The sequence below is a fragment of the Ornithorhynchus anatinus genome, chromosome 1 (assembly GCF_004115215.2).
Source record: "Ornithorhynchus anatinus isolate Pmale09 chromosome 1, mOrnAna1.pri.v4, whole genome shotgun sequence".
Taxonomy (NCBI): Eukaryota; Metazoa; Chordata; class Mammalia; order Monotremata; family Ornithorhynchidae; genus Ornithorhynchus; species Ornithorhynchus anatinus.
The window spans coordinates 147,523,154-147,543,609 of record NC_041728.1 but is presented as its reverse complement, the minus strand read 5'-3'; the positions used below and the strand labels follow the sequence as shown (position 1 = coordinate 147,543,609).

At 43.1% G+C, this 20,456-nt stretch overlaps 1 non-coding gene across 1 annotated transcript; it reads right to left on the bottom strand.

Annotated features, from left to right (window-relative positions):
* Positions 1-12,378: 12,378 nt before the first annotated feature.
* On the bottom strand, positions 12,379-12,516 carry LOC114815482. Its single transcript, XR_003763260.1, has one exon. It is a non-coding gene; the product is annotated as a small nucleolar RNA SNORA7 (small nucleolar RNA).
* Between the last annotated feature and the right edge of the window lie 7,940 nt (positions 12,517-20,456).

Sequence of the window (20,456 nt, the reverse complement as noted above, 5' to 3'; positions counted from 1 at the left end):
GGAATTGCATTTATTGCTAACGGCACATTTGTTAATTAGTAATTCTGACACACAGGTTTAGGGAAGACAGCTGCCTTCCTAAGCGTTAAAGCCTCATTGGCTGGCGGTAACCAGATGACATTGTTTTTTGAGAGAGATGAACCACAGAGATTTGGAAGCTTTAATCAGACTTCTTGAGTCTGCAAAACTGGATTAAAAAAAAAAACACATTCACAGGGAGCAAAACTTTCCTGGAGTTTTTTGGCTTCCTTTTTTTGAAGGAACTGTCTGAGGTTTATGAGTGACTTCCCAAAGAAGATCGTGCAGGGTGGGAGGTTTAATAACAATAACAGTAATAACAGTAACAATGATAATAAACAATTATGGTACTTGTTAAGCACTTACTATGTGTATTAAGTGCTGGGGCAGATGCAGGGTAATCTGGTTGGACACCATCCCTGACCCACATAGGATTCACAGTTTAAAGAGGAGGAAGTAGGATTTGATCCGTATTTTACAGATGAGGAAATCGAGGCACCGAGAAGTTAAGTGACTTGCCCAGGGTCACACCGCACAAGTGACAGAAATGGGATTAGCTCCCAGGTCCTCTGACTCCCAGGCCCGTGCTCTTTTCACTAGGCCATGCTGTTTCTCTAGGTGTGTTACAGTAGCCAGAATTGAGCTAGTGGCTTTCCATCCCTGTCACCCTTAGTTGGGTTCTTTTGCCTCCAGAATAATGACGTTCCAGGAGTTGCTTTCCCTGGAGTGGACTATCAAACTCCTGCATTAGACCCTGAGTGAAAACTGGTCTACCAAATTGGTGAAACCAGAAAAAATTCATGATTTTGCCAGGCAATCTTAAATGGTCAGAATTCAGGTGATTAATTTTGCATTTTTTTATAATCGTAAGCTTTTATGGTCTGCCCAGAATCAATTGATCCATGATATTTATTGATTGCTTACTCTGCCCAGAGAACTGTACTAAGCACTTGGAAGAGTACAGTACCACAGAGTTGGCAGACACGTTCCCTGTCCATAATGAGCTTAAAGTCTAGAGGTAACTGATGAAATAATTTCTCATTATTTGATGCCCTTGGGATGAAGAATTAATGCTCGATCAGGTTTTTCTTAGATCATTTCATCACAGCTAAACTGACAATAGAGAAAGAATAAGAATGATATTTCTGAATGCTTACTAGCCACCAACCACCGTGCTAAATGCTGTGTAGGTATGAGATAATCATCTTAGATTCAGCCTCTATCCCACACGGTGCTCACGGTCTAAGAGGGAGGGAGAACAGATATGTCATCCCATTTTCCAGAAGAGGAAACCGAGGCCCAGAAAGGTTGTGACTTTCCCAAGTTCACGCAGAAAGCCGGTGACAGTGCTGGGATTAGTCCCCAGACTCCAGAGCCCCAGGCCTGTGCCCTTTCCACCGGATGGTGTGGCCTCCCATCTTAATTAGATGACGCGCATTGAGCAAATCGGTCTCTTATACACATTCCGTCCCTTCCTACCACCTTCCCCTAGATGATCGGAGAGCCTTTTTGTGGCACTTTGGACTCGGCACTGCTGTGCGATGTAAGTATTAGAGTTGCGCTTCTTGGCCAGGAAAATGGGAGTTAAACTGTTCAGCTGTAGATAGTGCTATTACCACTTGTTCACACGCTGTGTTCGCGTCACACATTGGACTCTGCTTTGTCAATTCTGGTTCCTTGTACAAGGCAGTACCTGAACTTGCAAGCAGAAGAGGGAGGACTGACCCTTACGGTTCTTGTTTGATCTCAGCAAACCTTTCATCCTGTCACTGCCTCCCCCTGCGTTATGTCTCATCTTTTTAGCATCTCTATTTAGCCTTGACTTACCAACCTTTCACAAGACTCGTAGGGGCAAATGGGATCTATGTAGAGGCCTCATTCTCCTCCTGGCTCATCTTCAGTGCTACCCCTCTAGGTTACTTTTCCCTGATCTGTTCCTTCTTGTTCAGACCTCGCATAAATCGGTTTCCTCCAACTTGCCGGGTGGTCTCTAGATATTAGGCAGAGATTAGGAGACATGGGTATTGCAGAAACATCTGTTGGTTCTAAGCAGGTGTGGGGACGTCGATGAGAAGCAGCATGGGCTAGTGGGTAGAGCACGGGCCTGGGAATCAAAAGGACCTGGGTTCTAAACCAGGCTCTTCCTCTTGTCTGTTATATGACCTTGGGCAAGCCACTTCACTTCTCTGGGCCTCAGTTCCCTCATCTGTAAAATGGGGATTGAGACTGTGAACCTTATGTGGGACCGGAACGGTGTCCAATCTGATTACCCTGTATTCATTCATTCATTCATTCATTCATTCATTCATTCATTCATTCATTCATTCATTCATTCATTCGTATTTATTGAGCGCTTACTATGTGCAGAGCACTGTACTAAGCACTTGGAATGTACAAATCGGTAACAGATAGAGACAGTCCCTGCCCTTTGACGGGCTTACAGTCTAATCGGGGGAGACAGACAGACAAAAACAATAGCAATAAATAGAATCAAGGGGATGAACATCTCATTAAAACAATAGACACAGGCAATCGACCTTTGGGTTTATAGTCTACAGCCCATCTGATGACTTGTTTATTAGTGCCCTTGCACAGTAGCGCTTAGTACAATTCCTGGCACATAGTAAGCACTCAGCAAATACCACAATTATTATTATTATTAGGTTGATTTGTGGAATACAAATGCATAAACACTTAGTATAGTGCTTTGCTCACAGTAAGAGCTCAATATATACAATTGGGTGAACTGAACAAATTATTGGAAGAATTGCATTATATGCTTTCGGTGTGCTACCTGAAAATCGTCCATTTCTTGCAAACTAGAAACCAACAACCATTGCACCCATTTACACGTTAAGATGCAGTCAACCCCCTGGCTATTTCTCTCCACGGAACTTTCCAGAGTTCCCACTGGCCCACGATCTCACACAGCTCCGTACCAAAGGATGAAATACCTAACCTCCCTCCTAGCCCTTTGGGACAGGGACCGTGTCTGACTAGATTATCGTGTATCTGCCCCAGCATTTACCCACCGCTCGGCCACAGTAAGTTCTTAACCAATTCCACTATTGCTTTCACCGTTAAAATACTCTAACAGTTGAACCTGGTCTTGACCACATGCTTCTACCCAGCCAGAGGTGATGGAACCTATTAATTTGATATTAGAGTTGATCGTCCTAATAGAACGAAGAACGGTCAATGCACTATTAGCTAGGTTTATTAAGGGGATGGAGCCTTGGCTTTTAAGTCATTTATGAGTCGGTTATAGGAAAGAAACTCCTTCCCACTGAAGGTCGTCTCTTGTGGGTCTATTTTATGTGGGAAGGAATCATGAGAACTTTCCCAGAAGAAATATCCCAAGAGCTTTGGTAGTAGTATTTATTAAGCACTTACTGGGTGCAGAGCACTATTATACTGGGAAAGAATCTACAGGTGGTAAATAGATACATTCTCTGCCCAGTGGGGAGCTCACAATAAAAATTGCTATGTGATATTTGGAATGTTTACCTTCTGTTTCTGTATTTTACCTTTAATTTGTTTGTGCTGGAGGGCAGAATTGAGTGGGACTCCTAAAGGTAATTCAGTGTCCCATGGATGAAGACAAAGATTCAAATAAGCTAAGGGAACCCCCTAAGTATACTCACAGTCCCCTCCTTATTTGTGTTGTATGCAGACCATGTAATAATAATGATAATAATGATATTAATAGTTATGGTACTTAAGTGCTTTCTATATGCCAAGCACTTTTCAAGGGGGTAGATACAAGTCAATCAGGTTGGACTTCTTAATCCCCCTTTTACAGATGAAGTAACTGAGGCCCAGAGAAGTTAAGTTGACTTGCCCAAGGTCACGCAGCAGACATGTGGCAGAGCTGGAATTAGAACCCAGGTCCTTCTGACTCCCAGGCTTGTGCTCTATCCACTAAGCCATGCTGTGCGATAAAGTTGGAAGACGGGATCTCAATCCATCTACTAAGTTTACTGTGCTCTCCCAAGTGCTCAGTATAGTGCTCTGTTGATTAGAAGTGGCAGCTGCCTTGTGTGGAGTAGCCCATGCTGGAACTGTGTAAAGGGAGATTTTGGCACAACATTATTGTCTGTCTGGAGATAATACTGTAATTTCTGTCATGATAATTCTACTGTTTTTTGCATTAGCTTTATTTTTAATATTTCTCCTTTCCCAGCTCCAAATATTTCTTTTTCTTTCATTTCCATTTAAAGATGTATTGGATATGCTTGCCACTTTTATATTACGTTTTCTCCCCTGCTACATATTTTTTTCCACATTCTGGTCGGTTGGAAAGGTTTTTAGATATACTGAGTTCCTTATATTCTCTAGATAGTAAATACAAGTGCTTAGAACAGTGCTCTGCTCAGCGTAAGTGCTCAGTAAATACAACTGATTGATAGAATTTCCTTTTTAGCTGTTTGCATATGTGGAATCAGGCTGGGCAAATGGAACAGCTGGTCCAAATACAATGTAGGTGCAGAGTTCCCCACAATGAACAATTAGTCAATCAATCAATTATATCTCTTGTGTGCTTACTGTGTGCAGGGCACTGTTCTAAGTGCTTAGGAGAGTAATAATAATAATAATAATGATGATGGTGATGGTATTTATTAAGTGCTTACTATGTGACATGCACTGTTCTAAGCACTGGGGTAGATACAAGGTAATCAGGTTATCCCACGTGGAGCTCACAGTCTTAATCCCCATTTTACAGATGAGGGAACTGAGGCCCAGAGAAGTGAGGTGACTTGCTCAGTGTCACGAAACCGGGATCCTAACCCAGATCCTTCTGACTCCCAGGCTCAGGCTCTATCCACTAGGCAACACTGCTCCCTTTCATCTTTTCCTTTGGTGTTTTCACACTGTTCTCCCTGCCTCTCATTTCCTTCTCTCTCCCTTTCTCATCTTTGCTGATTTCTTGCAGTGCACTGTGAAGTGATGATGATTTTTTTAACTTGACTCCCCAAACTCCCTTCTCCTTCATTTTAGTTACCTGTTTTCCTAAATTATCTGATTATCGCTGTCCTCTTCGTGGCTCCCCTTTCTTTCAGGGAAATTATCTCCAGTAAGCTTCCCTCTGCTGCTGTCATAATCTCTAATGATTAGCATCTTGGATATGGAGAAAACATTTTAACAAGCCTCAACCATTTAATTTCACCTTATTTTCCATTTTGTGTTGTATTTTTGTTGCCTGTTTCACTTGTCCTCTATTTTCCACCTGTTGCTTCTCTGTGAAATAGTAGGAACGGCCTTCTCCCAGAGGAGGACTGCGCTCTCCTCAAGCAGAAGCTGGGAGATTCTGTCAGGCAGTTTTCCTGAAAAGTTCTATGTGATAAAGTTTTCCTCGCTGCTTAATCTATTTCTGGGGTGAAAGGAAAGTTAGTGCAAGTTAATTTGGGAATTATATTGGACTAAGCCCTTTTTCCAGCCACGTCCTCAAGCAAAGTGCTTAGGCAGCCTCAGGACTGAAACATATGGTGTCTGATTTCTGTTAATCAGATTACCAAATTTGGGCCTTGCAGGTTTGAACCCAAATGACTTTAAATTTACTTTGTGAACTTCAAATTTGTTATTTTATGTTATTGTCCTTTCAATCTGTGGTACTGAGTGTTGAGGGTCATAGAGAGAAGCAGCCCACTTTTTGTTCTCAAAAACCTCATAGTTATGTTCCTAGTTATGGCAGTGTTTATAGTTTATTCTAGTTTTTCGATACCACTCCAATGAGGCTTCAGTCATATTGCAAGTCTTCCAGCATCCAACATTTCCTCCCTCCGGTCTACACTGATCACTGCTGCTTGTATTATCTTCTTCATGCACCATTTGGCTTATGTATTATTAAATTTGTCTGTTTCCCCCTCTAGACTGTGAGCTCGTTGTGGGCAGGGAATGTGTCTGCTAATTCTGTGGTATGTGCTCTCCCAAGAGCTTAGTACAGTGTTCTGCTCATAGTAAACACTCAATTAGTATGATTGATTGATTTGGATCACAACTATCTCCCATGTGATGCTGAGGCTCTAAAAAGACTAGATGCTTAATAGATACCATAATCATCAGCTGATCCATTTTCCCCATTTCCAGTCTGATTTATTCTCTAGCCGATATCAAGGTCGGGAGCTTGCAACTGGTGTTGAGAGATTCAAAGTATATGGGGAAGAGAAAAAGGCAGACAAAAGGCAGAATTATGAGACCAGGGCAGGTACCAATAATAGTAACAATCATTATTGTGGTATTTGTTTAACGCTTACTAGGTGCCAGGCACTGTATTAAGCTCTGGGGTGGATACAAGCAATTCAGGTTTAACACAGTCCCTGTCCCATGTGGGACTTACAGTCTCCAACCTCATTTTACAGATGAGGTCACTGAGGCATAGAGAAGTGATGCGACTTGCCCAAAGTCACACAACATGCATTCATTCAATCAATAGTATTTATTGTGCGCTTACTATGTGCAGGACACTGTACTAAGCACTTGGAATGTACAAATTGGTAACAGAGACAGTCCCTGCCCTTTGACGGGCTTACGGTCTAATCAGGGGAGACAGACAGACAAGAACAATAGCAAAACAGGCAAGTGGAGGAGGAGGGATTAGAACCCATGACTTTGTGACTCTGAGGCCCAGGCTCTAACCACTAGTCAGTAGTAGCTTGATAATAATCAGAATATAAAAGGATGGTAGGATCAAAGCAGTTATGAGTGCAACTGGAGAAAGAACAATAGGGTTGCAACAAGAATAGGTAATACAGAGTGGCCTAGTAGAAAGAGCACTGACCTGGGAGTCAGAGGACGTGGGTTTTAATCCCACCTCTGACACTTGTCTGCTGTGTGCTGTGGGGAGGTATGATAGTTTTTTCAGCTACACCCATGAATATGAGTAATATCTAACCTATGATATCTTCTTTTCAACATGCATACACACATACTCACACTCTTTTGTCTCTCTCTCTCTTTCTCTCTCTCTGTCTCTCTGTCTCTCCCTCTCTTCAGAGTAGCTCTGGGCCCGAATTCAGTAAACTCTTGATCAGGGTTTCCAGTGGCTTTTGGTTTTTTTTTTTCACTTTCAAAAGTTTATTACTTTTAGAGAGCTCTCTTTTTTGAGTTAATGGAAAACATTACCTGAGTGATTCCCAGGGAATTATGCAATTTCAGAATTTGGAAATTATGTGCAAATTGATTTTGACTGGAATTGCATGCACAGAACTGAAGGCTTATATTACCCCATAAAAATACTAGCTGGCCAGACCTTGACCTTATTACAAGGATTGTGCATGCTCCCAACCAGCGGACACCCTGAAATATGTGGACACACCTTGGGAATACCCCAGACAACCCAGAGTGATGTCAGAAGCGAGGAAGCCCAACTTCGGGGTGAAACCAGAGAGGACCAAGGGATGTTGGAGATGGTAAAAGAGGAATCAGGGGACAATAATCTTTGCTGTGCAGGCAAGAGTTCTCTGGAGTCCATTGGTCTGGACATCTGGGTAAAGGTCAGCCAGTAAATCGCATTTCTGTGGATCTCTGCTGTGTCATCCCCCTTCTTAGATTTGTAATTACACTCTGGGGCCTCCTCCCTTTTTTTGTGTCGGGGGGGATTCTCTTACAGGAACCCTGGTATGTTGTTGTTTAGAGGCAGATGTCAGGCAGTTGTATTTATTGAGCTCTTACTGTGTGCAGAGCACTGTACTAAATGCTAGGGAGCCTGCAATATAACAATAAACAGACACATCAGACTCATTCCCTGCCCACCATGAGCTTATAGTCTAGAGGGGGAGACACATTAATATAAATAAATGAATTAGGTATATTCATCGTTATTGCTGTCTTATGCTATCGAGTCGTGTCCGACCCATAGCAACACCACGGACATAGCTCTCCCAGAACGCCCCACCTCCATCTGCAATCGTTCTGGTAGTGGATCCAGAGAGTTTTCTTGTTAAAATTATGGAAGCGTTTTACCATTGCCTCCTTCTGCGCAGTAAGCCTGAGTCTCCGCCCTCGACTCTCTCCTGTGCCGCTGCTGCCCAGCTCAGAGGTGTTTTGACTTGTAACTGATTGCCTTCCACTAGCTAGCCCCTGGCCAAGCTAAGAATGGAATGGGTAGGCCTCTGCTTGACTCTCTCTCCCATAGTTGAGACTGGTAGAGTACTGGAAGCTCTCCAGGTGTGACCCAGAGAGGTGACAAATATACAAATGTACAAAAATACAAATGTATAAGTGCCATGGGGCTGGGAGCAGGGAAAGAATAAAGGGAGCAAGTCAGGGTGACACGGAGAGGAGTGGGAGAAGAAGAAAGCAAGGCTTAATAAGGAAAAGCCTCTTGGAGGAGATGTGCCTTCAATAAATAAGACTTTGAACAGGGGGAATGTAATTTTCTTTCAGATATGAGGAGGGAGGGTGTTACAGGTCAAAGGCAGGAAATCTCCAGAATTTCCAGTCCCACCGAAATACAGAATCCCCAGAATTCCGTTGCTGCCTCCCCCACTCCTCTTCGGTGGTATTTATTGAACACTTACTCCGTGCAGAATAATAATAGTAGTATTTATTAAATAATAATAATGATAATGATAATGTTGGTATTTGTTAAGCCCTTACTATGTGCCAAGCACAGTTCCAAGTGCTGGGGGAGAAACAAGGTAATCAGGTTATCCCACGTGGGGCTCACAGTCTTCATCCCCATTTTACAGGTGAGGTAACTGGGGCACAGAGAAGTGAAGTGACTTGCCCAAGGTCAACAGCTGACAAGTGGCAGACTCGGGATCAGAACCTATAACCTCTGACTCCCAAGCCTGCGCTCTTTCCGCTAAGCCACGCTGCATAGTGCTTATAATAATAATAATAATTATGGTATTTGTTAAGTGCTTACTATGTGTCAAGCATTGTTCTAAGTGCTGGGATAGATAAAGGGAATCAGGTTGTCCCACTTGGGGCTCTCAGTCCCTGTTTTACAGATGAGGTAACTGAGGCCCAGAGAAGTGAAGTGGCTTGCCCAAGGTCACCCAGCAGACAAGTGGCAGAGCCGGGATTCGAACCCACATCCTCTGACTCCCAAGCCCGGGCTCTTTCCACTACACCATGCTTCTTCTCGGCCACTATTCTGAGCACTGGGTAGAAAGAAACAAGATAATCGGGTTATTCATTCATTCATTCATTCATTCAATAGTATTTATTGAGCGGTTACTATGTGCAGAGCACTGTACTAAGCACTTGGAATGTACAGTTCGGCAACAGATCGGGACCATCCCTGCCCAGTGACGGGCTCACAGTCTAATCAGGGGAGAGGGACGGCAAAGCAAAACAGTCCCTATCCCACATGGGGCTCACAGTCTAAGTGGTGGATGGGTATTTAAACCTCATTTTAAAGATGAGAAAACTGAGGCATAGAGAATTTAAGTGATTTTCCAAAGCAGCCGGGCATAAGAACCCAGATCCTCTGATTCCCAGGCCTGTGCTCTTTCCACTAGGCCAGGCTGCTGCACTGTACTGAGCATTTGGGAGACTGAAATAGAATGGGTTGACACTATCCCTATTGTCAGGAGCATCCTATCCAGTGGAGGAGGTGACCTCTGAAATTCTCTGCATCGTGTAGTGGATAGAACATGGGCCTGGGAGTCAGGAGGTCATGGGTTCTAATCCCGGCTCCTTACTTGTCTTCTCTTTGACCTTTCCGCTCCTCTGCCGCTCATCTCCTCATGATGCCCCGTTGGCCCCTATCCCGCCGTCAACCCCTGGCCCACGTCCTACCTCTGTCCTGGAACGCCCTCCCTCCTCACATCCTCCAAACTAACTCTCTTCCCCTCTTTAAAGCCCTACTGAGAGCTCACCTCCTCCAGGAGGCCTTCCCAGACTGAGCCCCCCTTTCCTTCTGCTCTCCCCTTTCCCCTCCCCCCCAATCGTCCCCCTTTCCCTCCCCTCAGCATTGTGCTCATTTATATATATTATTTATTACCCTATTTATTTTGTTAATGAAGTGTATATCCTCATGATTCTATTTATCTTGATGATTTGGTCTTGTTTTGTTTTGTTCTGTTTTGTTTTGCTGTCTGTCTCCTCCGTTTAGACTGTGAGCCCTTTATTGGGCAGGGATTGTCTCTATCTGTTGTCGAACTGTACATTCCAAGTGCTTAGTACGGTGCTCTGCACATAGTAAGTGCTCAGTAAATACTATGGAATGAATGAATCTTGGGTAAGTCACTTCTCTGGACCTTAGTTACCTCATCTGTAAAATGGGGATTAAATTTGTGATCCTCATGCGGGACAGGGACTGTGTCCAGGGCAACTTGCTTGTAACCACCCCAGAGCTTAGTAGAGTCCCTTACACACAGTAAGCCCTTAACAAATAATTATTATCGTTATTATTATTAGTCTCAAGCTAAACTACTCTGTTACAACTTGCTGCCTTATTGAAAATGTGACCTGATTGACTGGCAGCATTATCACTGGCCTGAGACAATGGGTGTCTCCTTCTTCTGCTTTCTTCTTCATCCTTTTCCTCAGCTGGAATCTCGGCTTGGAATAAGGAGGCCATTTGCTACAGCATACAGACGTTGTCCTCTCACGACTACTTCTTTTTCCTGTCTGTTAATAAGAATTCATTCCCAAAATATTTTTCAGAATTGGGTCCTCATACCTCGAGACTAAGGAAATTATGGAATATAAGAACCACCCTTCCATCCGTAAAGGGAAGAATTTTACCTTTTTTAAGTTCTTACCGGCTTGAATAAATGTAAATGGCTCCAGTATTATCTATGGTGATCTTCTCAGCCACAGTGTTGCCTCACATAAGAGATTTATAAGTTAGCAGACTATGAAATAAAGTCAAGATTTTTAGGTAGTTAATAATAAACATCACTGAGCCTCTAGTGCTATTTAAAGAAGAGAGTTATCCCTCTTTCTCCTCCTTTCCCTCCCCGTCGCCTATTCCTAAATTAGGCATTTATACCTCTTGGTTTTCAGTGCTATTTTAATAGGAGATATGAAATGGTAAAGTATAGCACCTCTAATTTCAAGGGATATACCTTTGATTTTGTTTAGCTGGAATCAAGAGCAAAAGCTGAATGTTTGACCACTCAAAAGGAATTGGAAATTGCATACTTCAAGCACACACCTTTGAAAAATCTAGTTCTGCTATTACGGCATTAACAAAAGGCTGTAGGGATGCCGACGGTTATATCCACCTACTTTCTTGGGAAGAAAATCTGAAAATGAAAAGACCCAACAAAAGATTAGAAGATGGAAGGGGATTGTTGTGAAGAAAATGTCCTGGATTCCCTTTTTTGTCTGTTACCAAGGCACCCGGGGCCTAGTTTACACAAAACCTTACTCGGAGGTATCACTTGTAAGAACCCTAATTGCAGTTCAGATGGTATCTGCAAATACCCTTTTCCACAATGGAAAGGCTAGAACAAGCATATGTAAGTGGAAATGAAATGCAGAGAGGGAAATGTAGAAAAACAAATACTGTGCATCTTCTCTGGTGGTGGTGGCGAGCTGTGGATGGAGGATGAAATGTAGAAATGGAAAGAGTTGGGTCACAATGCAGAATAAGTGAAGAACACTTTAGCATTCATCAGAAGCTTTGCTTGCAAAAGAACCGAACAATGGTTTAAAGTATATTTTAAAGCCGCTTTGTTATACTGAGGCCCTTCGAAAAGTTTAACTATGCCATTTGAAAGCACCATTATATTTGTTAGGTTAAAGTCTAATATGGAAATATCAAAATGACCATTCTCAGGAGGGATGACAGGATGAGGGCAAAGTGGGAATTTGCTTTGCAACACATTTTTATTCATGGTCTTGAACCTGAGTCGTGTTTCTTCAGATTGTAAGCGCCTTGTGGGTGGGGAACGTGTCTATCAGCTGTTGTATTGTACTCACCCAAGCATTTAGTCCAGTGCTCTGCCCGCGAATAAGGGCTCAAAAATATGACTGATTGATTATTTGATTGTCACCCTCTTTTTGAGAGATTCATCACCATAGTTGGCTTGTTTGAGCCTAAAGTTAGTATGCTCAGTGCTTCTGACTCCGCTAGAATGTAAACTCCTCGAGGACGGGGAACGGGGATCCTGTCTTACTTTATCTTTTGTCCTCTCCCAAGCACTTAGGACACTGCTGTGCAACCAGTAAGTCTTGTCTTGTCTTATGCCGTCGACTCGTTTCCGACCCATAACGACTCCATGGACACATCTCTCCCAGAATGCCCCACCTCCACCTGCAGCCATTCTGGTAGTTTATCCAGAGAGTTTTCTTGGTAAAATTATGGAAGTGGTTTACCATTGCCTCCTTATATGCAGTAAACTTGAGTCTCCACCCTCGACCCTTTCCCACACCGCTGCTGCCCAGCACAAGGGATTTTTGACTCATAGCAGATTGCCTTCCACTCGCTAGCCACTGCCCAAGCTAGAAATGGAATGGTTAGGCCTCTGCTTCACTCTCCCTCCCATAGCCGAGACTGGTAGAGCACTGGAAACTCTGCAGGTGTGGTCCTGAGAGGGTACCCAGTAAGTAGTATTCAGGAAAAATCAGTGAATGATTGGTGGCGGTTAGAAACCTACAGCTATCACCTCCTTTTCTGTCAAGGCTTGTTGTAGTTTCCCCTCCCCCTGCTCAGGATGAGAATGAGCATCTTTCTGAAAGCCGATCAAATCATTAGACCCTTGTGGATCTTAGTTTCCAAATTTGTAAAATCTTTAGATTGTGAGCATGGGGCAGTGCCTGTGACCAATCTGATAATTTTGTATCTACGTAGTAAGCGCTTAATGTCATGATGATTAATAACACCACGAAAACAACCCACAATACAGATCCATACAGATTAATTCAAAAACATACAAATTTCTTTGGTTTTACTTAATTGGGTTTTCTAGGAAAAGAGGCATGCATAAGTGGTTGCCATCTCATTATCTTTGTTGCTTTCCAATAATTAATTATTCTACCTGTCTCAATGATTTGATCATATTAAAGCCATTTCACCATAGGAAGGATAGAGAAGCAGCGAGTCTTAATGGAAAGAACTTGGGCTTGGGAGTCAGAGGTCATGGGTTCTAATCCTGACTCTGCTGCTTGTCAGCTGTATGACCATAGACAAGTCACTTAACTTCTCTAGGCCTCAGTTACCTCATCTGTAAAAGGGGGATGAAGACTGTGAGCCCTACTTGGAACAGCCTGATTACTTTGTATCTACCCCAGCGCTTAGAACAGTGCTTGGTACATAGTAAGCATTTAACAAATGCCAACATTATTATTATTATAAATGAGTGGTTTTGAAAGAGAATGATGAAGAGAAGCTGAGTGGTTTAGTGGATAAAGCATAGCACTGGGACTCAGGAGATATGGGTTCTAATCCTGTTTCCATGTCCTGCCTGTTGGGTGACCTTGGATGAGTCACTCATCTTCTCTGTTCCTCAGTTTCCTTAACTTTAAAATGGGGATTTAGTGCCTGTGAGCCTTGTGTGGGACTGGGATTGTGTCCAATCTGGTCACTTTTTACTCTTCCAGCTCTTAGCACAACACTTGGGACATAATAAGTGTTTAACAAGCACCACAACTATTATCGTTATTATTAACGATGCAGTGCCAATGCTTATGACTGTTCTGTTTTTATCATCTTCCTCTTCAATTACTATCGAGTGGTTTAGTTACTTTATTAGACTATTTAAATATATCTCTACCAGAGGACACATGACTGTTTCCCCACTTTTTAGGGAGATTATAGATTCATGAGTGCAAGCATGCACTTTTGCCTCTGTTTCCCACTTTGGGTACATTCTCCTTGATGGGCCTGGGAAGCAGAGGTCCTGAGTTCTAATCCCAGCTCCGCCACTTGCCTGCTGTGTGATTTTAGGCAAGTCACTTGGCTTCTCAGTGCCTCACTTACCTTATGTGTAAAATGGGGTTTAAGGCTGTGAGCCCTCTGTGGGACAGAAACTGTATCCAATCTGATTATCTTGTATCTGCCCCAGTGCTTAGAATAGTGCTTTTCACATAATAAGTGCTTAATAAGTACCATTATTAATTCATTAATCCATCAAACTAGTCCAACAGCAGCAGTGGTTTCCCTGAAGTTCGTTGATATGCCGTATTATTTGAGATTGGGCTTCATTAAGTTTTTAGATGGTTTAAATGTCTTTGAAGCATTGTGGCCTAGTGGAAAGAGTGTGGGCTTTGGAGTCAGAGGACCTGGGTTCTAATCCCGGCTCTGCCACTTGCCTCATGTGTGATCTTGGGCAAGTCAGAACTTCTTGGTGCCTCAGTTTCCTCATCTGAGATTTGGGAACTAAATACCTGTTCTCCCTCCCTCCCTCTTAGACTGTGACTCTCATGTGGGGCAGGGACTATGTCTGACCTGATTATATTGTATCTCTCCCACCATTTAGTGTAGTGCTTTTTTAATTAAAGCTATTTATTATTATATTATTATTATTATATTTGTTAAGCATTTAGTATGTGCCAAGCACTGTTCTAAGCACTGGGGTAGATACAAGGTAATTAAATTGGACAAAGTCCCTGTTCCACCTGGGGCTGAGTTGAGGGAACTGAGGCAAAGAGAAGTGAAATGACTTGCCTAGGGTCACACAGCAGATAAGTGGCAGAGCTGGGATTAGAACCCATGACCTTCTGACTTCCAGACTCATGCTCTCTCCACTACACCATGCCTAAGCACTTACTATGTTTCAGACACTGTACTAGATGCTAGGGTAGATACAAGATAATCAGGTTGGACACATTCCATGTCCCACACAGGGCTCACAGTCTTAATCCTCATTTTACTGATGCACAAAGTAAGCGCTTAGCAAATACTATCATTATTATTATCACCATACAACAGCTGGTTGGGAATCGTGCTTTCATCCCCTCTTTTCACATGTCCTGCCAGGAGAAGCTGTATTGTGTTGAACGTTTCTCAGACCTAGTGAGGGGATGACAGTCTAGGGCCCAATGGTTGGTAATCCTGTCCTGTTACTTGAATTAGGTTGTGGTTAAGAGGTGATGCTAGTGAAACTGCATTCCAAGCGCTTAGCACAGTGCTCTGCACATAGTAAGAGCTCAATAAATACTATTAAATGAATGAATGAATGATGCCATAGAGAAGGGTGGACGTAGGGTGGACATAGTAAGCATTTAACAAATAACATCATTATTATCATTATAATTATTATTATTATAAACCCACCAACCCAACTGAAAATGGCACTGGGCCCCTCAAAGGACAAAGACTGGGTCTAATTCCCACCTGTTACATCATTCCCAGCACTTAGTATAGTGCTTAGTACACAGTAAGTGGTTAGTACATCCTATTACCACTTCACTTCACTACAGTATTCTAGAGAAGCAGCGTGGCTCAGAGAAGCAGCATGGCTCGGTGGAAAGAGCACGGGCTTTGGAGTCGGGGGTCATGAGTTCAAATCCCAGCTCCGCCACTTGTCAGCTGTGTGGCTGTGGGCAAGTCACTAAACTTCTCTGTGCCTCAGTTACCTCATCTGTCAAATGGGGATGAAGACTGTGAGCCCCACGTGGGACAACCTGATTCCCCTGTGTCTACCCCAGCGCTCAGAACAGTGCTCTGCACATAGTAAGTGCTTAACAAATACGAACATTATTATTATTATTACACATTCAACCTCATATGTAGCATGATGCTTCACTGACAACAAACTAGGATTCAGTTAATCCAAGCTGATTAACTTGTATCTATCTCAACTCTTAGAAAAATGCTTGGCATATAGTAAGCGCTTAACAAGTAAGATAATTATTATCACCATTACTCTCTCCCAGGTCTCCCACCTCTCTGCTACCTTCCTCACCCACAGTGGGGAACAGAGGTTTAAGGTATTAAAGGAGGATGGGGTGAAGGGCCGAGGAAGCTATGGAGAGGGGGAGAAGAATGGGCAAGTGGCAAGTAGGATGTACTAACCACTTGCTGTCTACTAAGCACTGTACTAAGTGCCGGGAATGAGGTAACTGGTGGGAATTAGACACAGTCTTTGTCTTTTGGGGGGCTCAATGCCATTTCAGTTGGGTTGGTGGGTTTATAGAAGCAGCATGGCTCAGTGGAAAGAGCACGGACTTTGGAGTCAGGGCTCATGAGTTCCAATCCCAGCTCTGCCACTTGTCGGCTGTGTGACTGTGGGCAAGTCACTTAACTTCTCTGTGCCTCAGTTCCCTCATCTGTAAAATGGGGATTAAGACTGTGAGCCCCACGTGGGACAACCTGATTCCCCTATGTCTACCCCAGCGCTTAGAACAGTGCTCGGCACATAGTAAGCGCTTAACAAATACCAACATTATTATTATTAATTATAATGATAATAATGATGTTAAGTGCTTACTATGTGCAAGACACTGTACTAAGCACTGAGGCGGATCCAAGCAAATTGAGTTGGATAAAGTCCTTGTTCCAGGTGGGGCTCACCGTCTCAATCCCCATTTTATAGATGAGGTAACTGAAGCCCAGAGAAGTAAAGTGACTTGCTCCAGGTCACACAGTAGACATGAGGTGGAGTCAGGATTAGAACCCATGATCTCGGACTCCCAGGCCTGTGCTCTATGTCATGCTACTTCTAACCATGCTTATGTCACACATTGCTCAGTGGAAAGAGCTCGGGCTTGGGAGCCCGAGGTCATGGGTTCGTATCCCGGCTCTGCCACCTGTCAGCTGTGTGAATGTGGGCAAGTCACTTCACTTCTCTGTGCCTCAGTTACCTCATCTGTAAAATGGGGATGAAGACTGTGAGCCTCACATGGGACAACCTGATTACCCTGTATGTACCCCAGTGCTTAGAACAGTGTTCTGCACATAGTAAGCACTTAACAAATACCAACATTATTATTATGAAGTAAAAGTCACCTAGTTGTCATGGAACTGATTGGGAGTCAGGAGCACTTCCCGAACAGCAGATGGTCCGTATAGGAATAATGGACCATTTAAGACCATTGTTTTGACCTATTTAGCTAAGAGCCATCTCTTTTTCCCAAAGTCCAGCACATTTTAAAAATAGCATGAAAGAGTATCAAATGTACCCTACATTAGTACTGATTTTAATAGACATGTAAGTAACACCCTGATATCAGTGCTTAGTCATTACACAGTAAAGTTTATAAAACGAGGGCAATAAGTATAATATGGTGTTATATAATGCAGAATAAATATTAGTACAGTACATTAACCTAAATGACAGCAACAAATTATAAAGCTTAGCATGTAATTAAAATCACTAATGGAGCGGTACAGAGACAGTGTGTTCATTTGTAGATCAGTCAAGAATCTGGTATTTTTTATCAGTACAAACATTTAAACCAGTACCACCCTTTGGCTACTCTCTGAGCAGAGTGGAGTAGATAAATAATGCAGTTATCTGGATAATTTAGATTTTCTAAACCCATTTCTTTGATTTTCAAAATTTGTTAAATTTATAAATGTTTCTAAAAATGTTCCTAGCACTATCTGATTTATCTTGAAGGTTGCTTTGAGTCTACTCTTCTGTTTACTAGTGTGGGTGTGTCTTAAGATTGGCATCTCTATCTACTGCCTAATAGCTGCCACCAGCTGGACCTTAGTTCATTCCGTAAGTGTCCTGCATAGGATAGGTCTTTACATATACATTTAATTTTCATTTACTGGATGACTCCATCTCAGAGAGTGCTGTGTCTTGACTAGAGACTCACCAGGATGTTACTAAAATAGCTTAAGCATGTGTCTGCTCTGTGATCCTCACTCTAGGCTTCAAGGCTCTCCATCACCTTGCCCCTTCCTACCTCTCCTCCCTTCTCTCTTTCTACCACCCACCCTGCACGCTCCGCTCCTCTGCCGCCCACCTCCTCACCGTCCCTCGGTCTCGCCCATCCCGCCGTCGACTCCTGGGTCATGTCCTCCCGCGGTCCCGGAACGCCCTCCCTCCTCACCTCCGCCAAACTGATTCTCTTTCCCTCTTCAAAACCCTACTTAAAACTCACCTCCTCCAAGAGGCGTTCCCAGACTGAGCTCCTCTTCTCCCTCTACTCCCTCTGCCATCCCCCCTTTACCTCTCCGCAGCTAAACCCTCATTTTCCCCTTTTCCCTCTGCTCTTCCACCTCTCCCTTCCCATCCCCACAGCACTGTACTCATCCGCTCAACTGTATATATTTTCGTTACCCTATTTATTCTGTTAATGAATTGTACATCGCCTTGATTCTATTTAGTTGCCATGTTTTTACGAGATGTTCTTCCCCTTGATTCTATTTATTGCCATTGTTCTTGTCTGTCCGTCTCCCCCGATTAGACCGTAAGCCCGTCAAACGGCAGGGACTGTCTCTATCTGTTGCCGACTTGTTCATCCCAAGTGCTTAGTACAGTGCTCTGCACATAGTAAGCGCTCAATAAATACTATTGAATGAATGAATGAATGAATGATCTTGGGCAAATCACTTAACTTCTCTTTGCCTCAGTTTCTTCATCTGTAAAATGGGGATTTACTATATGTTCTCCCTCTTCCTTTGACTATGAGCCCATGTGGGACAAGGACCGTGTCCAACCTGGTAGGGAAGCAGCATGGCATAGTGGATAGAGCACGGAACTGAGAGAAAGAAGGTCATGGGTTCTAATCCAGGCTCTGCCACTTGGGTGTTGTGTGACCTTGAGCAAGTCACTTCACTTCTCTGTCTCGGTTGCCTCACCTGTAAAATGGGGATTCAGACTGTGCACCCCATGGGGGACAGGGACTGGATCCAACCTGATTTTCTTGTATTCTCCCAGTGCTTAGTACAGTGCCTGGTGCATAGTAAGCGCTTAACAAATACCACAATTAATATTATTATCCCAGCACTTAGTACTATCCTTAACACATGATAAGTGCTTAACAAATACCATGATTACCCCTGAATATTTTGTCAAAAGAACAAAATGGCACAGGCAGGATTTAAAGTTTTTTACTTGCCTCTTCACTGGGGTTTCACATATATTAATTGAATTCCACCTTTCCTGAAACTTTGGGATCAGAAATGCATAAAGTCTGGTTAGATTCCTTTTCCTTAGTCCTCATATAAGTAATCTAGGTGTTAATGATCATGTGCACTGAAGATTATGGCCACTCTCTGATGTCCCCAGGAGTATGGCGACTAGAGCGTGTTTCTACCTATTATCCAGGAGTTTGTGAATCTAAGAAGGACAGACTCCAGTTGGACAAAGCCAGTGAGGATATCACAGTTTCTGACAGAAGAAACCAATGAAACAACCCTTTCCCAAGTAAGATAGCAAGGCTGACCTTCTCCAAATCAAAGGCCAAGTTAAATATTGGAAAGCGACCTGTGGAATTCGTAGGCACTTGGGATACTTGGGTTAAATATATCTAAATTGATTTTTCTAAGACAAGAGGAGAGCAATTCACTGCTTGCTTATGTGTTTTAGAGGTTATTTTTTTTTGGTACTTGTTAAGTGCTTACTATGTGACAGGTCTGAACTGAGAGCTGGAGTAGATTCAAAATGATTGGGTTGGACACAGCCCCTGTCCAACATGGACCTCACAGTCTTCATCCCCATATTCAGATGAGGTAACTGAGAGAAGTTAAGTGACCTGCCCAAGGTCACACAGCAGATAAATGGTGGAGCTGGGATTAGAATCCAAATCCTCTGATTCCCAGGCCTGTGCTCTTCCCACTAGGCCAGAGTGCTTCTCAACATATGCTGTGTTCTTCAGCTGTTCATTCTGTTCTCTCAGCTGACATTCACCTTCTATCATGGCTCCCGCCCACACTGGCAGACATTTAATGGCACAGAAAATTGGCTACTTGCTATACAAGTGCTATTTATTATTTTTAAAACAAAAAGATGGAAAAATGATGATGTAGAGAATCATTTGGGCAGTTAATCCAAAGAAGTAAACTCCTAAACCTCTTAATGAAAACTTCAGTCAATCAATAGTATTTGTTGAGCATTTACTGTGTACAGAATACTGTAATAAATGCTTGGGAGAGTACAGCACAATAGAATTGGTGGACATAATCCTTACCTACAAGAACTTTCAGTCTAGGGGAGGACTTAGACGTTAAAATGAATTACAGACAGGGGAAATGGGAGAACATAAGAATATGTACAGAAATGCTTCGAGGCTGAGGGTGGGGTGACTATCAAGTGCTTACCAGCGGTTAGAACAGTTCTCCAATGCTTAGAACAGTGCTTGGCACACAGTAAGTGCTTAACAAATACCATAATTATTCTTATTATTACATTATTACAGATCCAGGGGCACAGGTGACAGGGAAGGGACACCCCCCAATTTCAAAGTCTTATTAAAAGCATATCTCCTCCAAGTGGTCTTACCCACCTAAGCCCTCATTTCCTATTCTCCCTCTTCCTTTGGTGTCACCCTTCCCTTAGATTTGTACCCTTTCTTCACCCCACCCACTACCCCACAGCACTTACGTACATTCCCTTAATTAATTTATTTATTCGATCTTCCCC